We start from the raw sequence: 4,356 nt of genomic DNA on the forward strand, positions 1-4,356 counted from the left end.
AAATCTCAGAAAAATAAGAGTAGAATTGCCCAAGGGAAATGAGGAAGGAGATCAATCAATTCTCCCTTGATCCTCTTAGTGCTCAGACAAGTCTCTCAAGAAAGCTCAAAGAAAAATGAAATTCAAAAGCTAAGGCAAGAGTAAGTCAGAAGGTAAAAGCTCCTAATTACATCAAACTAGCTTCTATATATACACTTTCTATTCTTGGATTTTGGGATTTGGATGGGCTTTTGATTTGGTGAAGAAATGAACTAAAATGGGATTTTAATTTAATTTTTCGGCCCATGAAATTCACTCCCAGGAGGCTGCCCTGCCCTTGTGGAGGGCAGGGCAGAAAATTGATGCATGGTGCAAGAGCTTGGTGCGGCCTTGGTGCAAGTTGGTGCGACATGGTGCGCGTCTGGCGCGTCCTGGTGCGGCAAGATGCTGCCCTGCCCGCGCCAAGGGCAGGGCAGAAAAGTTGGTGCTGCCAGGGTTGAGGCGTGCGTGCGTTAGTGCTGCCAGAGGAGGAAATTGGTGCGCCAGGAGGAAAATTGGTGCGCCAGGTGACGCAAAACGCTGCCCTGCCCGCGCCAAGGGCAGGGCAGGAACGGTTTGGTGCGCCAGGGTTGAGGAGCGCGCGCCAGATGCTGCCAGGACGAGAGTTTGGTGCGCCAGATTTCAAAGTTGGTGCGCCAGAATTTTGTGTGTGGTGCGCCAGTCCAATTGCTGCCCTGCCCGCGCCAAGGGCAGGGCAATGTTCCTTCCTTCACGTCTCGGGTTCGATCCTGGGCGGATACACACGCTTCATTAATTTTCTTGATTTCTTGGCACGGTAATGGGTCTTAGAGCTTGGCTTCCTCATGGTTCCTTGTTCGAACCTTGTAGCATGCATAGTTGATATTTTCCCCTTGATTTTCTTCCTCATAGAGCCCGATTCTGCCCTCCACAAGGGCAGGGCAGAGTTGCCTATTCTTGTTTGGTCACCTAATGTTGCTCTCCTAGAGGGCATTCTGCCCTTGTGGAGGGCAATGTTGCTTCCCCCATTGCAATGCGGCACGCTTCTCTCCTCTTTGGCCACGCTTTCCTTTTCTTGGGCTACGCTTCTTAGGCCACGCTTTTCATTTTCTTTTCTTTTCTTCACCTACAATAAACCAAACAACCACTCAATGCATCACTAAATTCAAGAGGCTTATAAATCAATTAAAATGCAATTAAAATTAGCTTAAACCTCATGATTTAACATTAATTTCATGGTGGTTGCTTGATTTAGAGAAGTTATGCATTTTCACTCCAAATTACTTACTTAGGATGCAAGAAAGTACATAAATGCTAACAAAACAAGTGAAATTAGCTTAAAAAATGGGTATATGATGACTTGTCATCACAACACCAAACTTAAATCTTGCTTGTCCCCAAGCAAGCATCAAAACTAAGAGTAAATGAAATGAATAAGAAAAGAATGCATATCCTTATTATGCAGATAGCAGAACTTGATCTATGGGGCATTTATGCAGACAATGACAACTCATTTATTGTTGCTGCTGCATAATACACATTTTGCATCAAAGGTTTGCTAAACTTGCTGTTATAAGACTCACCTTTTGATTACTCCCTTGCTAACTCTTCTTGGCTTATAATGCTTTAACAAGCTTATTATTCTTTTAGAGGTTGGGTGTCAAATGCTGCAGCATAGCCTTTGGCTTTATTTTCTTTTCTTTTGATCAACATCTTTCCACCACAGACACATGGCTCACTAATTCTTCCTAGGATCATTGATGCCCAGCATCTCTTTGGATCACTAAGTGCTTTGTATCTAAGTTGCTCTATATTGTGGATTTTCAATTGGCCATCCCAAATCAGTTGATCTAAGTGACCGGGTTTCAAAATACCCCTTAGAATTTACTCATCCAAGCAGATCTCAGTACAAGAACACCACAGGCATATGTCCTAAGGTTCAAGCTATTGGTGTCCAACCTTTATTCTTTGTTTTTCTTGCCATTTTGGCTTTTTCCTTCCTTTTTCTTTCTGTTTTTGTTACCAAGGGTTGTTTCATTCTTGATAAAAGTCTTTGTAACAGCAAGCCAACTCACAATTGGATGAGAATGATATTATGCAACAATTATTTCATGAGTCATGCATTTAATCAAACACATGTACCACCACCAACTTCCATTCATACTTATGCAACATTGGATATTTTACTTTTCAATTCAAACCAAACTCTTTTATGTAAGCATATGGGAAACAAAGCAATATTTAAAGCTAAGTGATGGATACAAGCATTATGCAGACTTGGTATTTTTTTCACAAACAATTTCACTTGTAGCTAGATGAGCACTTTAGCAAGAAATACAATGGTTCCCATGTTCGAAACAATACACAACAGCAAGGATTAAGTTCAAATACAACCTTTGAAGTTGCAGCCCTTTGATTATTCCTTCTGTTGTGTTTTCTTTGAGTTAAAATGCATATTGTCTTCAATTGTTGACTCATGTCCTGCATAATCCTCAAAGTTGCTTGCTTCTCAAACCCTTAATTTTATGGTTAGTGTGTATAATACTGAGTGTGGCTCCAGGATTGATTTTTGGTGTAGGGACACCAAACTTAATTGTTTGCCACTACTTCAGATGTAACAAGTTAACCATAATTGAAACCTTGTATCCTTGCTAAAGGTAAATGAACTAAAAGCTAGAAAATAATTCAACAGTTGAATAATGTGTTTGATTGCTTGGAGCTGGAGTCATGCAGGAGGTGAGAATGTGTTTTCAAATGATATTTTTGGTGGAACACCAAACTTAGAAATTTTCATTCTCCCTCAAATTGTTTTGGTGTGCAACACCAAACTTAGCTCCTTGCAATGCATACTGATTATTCAACATTTTTATTGAAAAGCTATGAAAAGAAACTACCTCAGGTTGGGTTGCCTCCCAACAAGCGCTCTTTTATTGTCATTAGCTTGACATCTTCATTTTTGCTTATCATGGGGGTCGGAAATCACAGTGCCTTAGCTTGTCTGTCTTCACTGTGAACTTCCTTCCGGTTTCCTCTTTGATGACTTCTATACATTCTTGTGGAAGGATCTTAGTCACAGTGTAGTGATCAGACAACTGTGAGGATACCTTCAAGGGTTGAATATTGATCATCATTCGATCCCCTAGTGAAAACCTTCCAGTGAGGATTTTTTGCTTTTCTTTAGTTCTATCCTCTGCTTCTTCTTGAAAGAATTCCTTGTTGTGTTTTTCTTGGCTGGTGCTTCCTTTGTCCAGTATTTTCTCGTTGTCCTCTATGATCCCTTTCCATCCTTCCTTCTTTGTAGCATCTTTGTTGTTGGTTGTTTTATCTTCAATGGTTTTGAAGAAAGTATCTGGTTTCTTCTCACCCATTTCTGCAAGGTACTTTGCCAATTGAGCTATCTGCTCCTCAATTCCTCTCATTAACACTTCTTGGTTCCTTGTTGTTTCCTCTTGATGTTTCATCATTCTCTCCATTAGGATCTCCAAGTTTGTGATTCTCTGAGAGTCTTGTGAGGTTGGTTGGTTATGACCTGTTGAAGGTAGGAAGGGTGGGTGTGGTGGAGGCATATAGTGGTTGTTATTGCTGTAATGGTGTTTTTGATGATTTATGAAGTTCGGGTTGTTATAATGGAATTCCCTTGGTCTGTGATTTTGGTACTCATTCCTTCTCCAGTTGAGATGGGTTTGGAAATGTCTGTGTTGTGAGTATTGGCTTTGGGTGGTATTAGTGGGTGGGGGAGGTTGATTGGTTGTGGTCATGGAATTGTCCTGGCGGAAACTTCCTTGTTCTTGATGTTGAGGCTCCCTCATTCTCAGATAAGAATGAGGTCTCCATGGTGGGAATTTGGCATTCACTGCAGCAGACAATTCTATGTTTTGCTGTGGTTGATGGTGCATTTGTTTGTTTTGGTCCTTGAATGCATTCACCCCTTCAATAATTGCCACTTCTTTTTCTGAGATTGCATTCTGTGGTTTCTCAGATGGATGTTGGTTGTTGACTCCTTTGTCATTGAAGTCTGTAATTCCTTGAGCGTTTGTTGTTGCTTTGAGTAGGCCATCTGAGAAGTAATCCACTGCTATTCTTGTTTCTGGGGTCAATCCTTCATAGAAAGCTCGGAAGCCCACTTTGTCAGTTGCTTTCTTGTATCTTTCCCAAGCCTTGAAGAGTGGTTCTTCGTCCCCTTGTGTGAATAGATGTTCCTCTTCTTTCAGCTGGATGATCTGTCTGGATGAGGTGAATTTGGCCAGAAATTTGGTGACCAAATCATCCCAACTAGTGATACTTCCTTGGGGAAAAGTTTCAAACCAGTGTGCAGCTTCACCCTTCAATGAGAAGGGGAATAACAGGATCTTGTAAGTG

This window comes from Arachis hypogaea, chromosome 5 (genome assembly GCF_003086295.3).
Source record: "Arachis hypogaea cultivar Tifrunner chromosome 5, arahy.Tifrunner.gnm2.J5K5, whole genome shotgun sequence".
Lineage (NCBI taxonomy): Eukaryota > Viridiplantae > Streptophyta > Magnoliopsida > Fabales > Fabaceae > Arachis > Arachis hypogaea.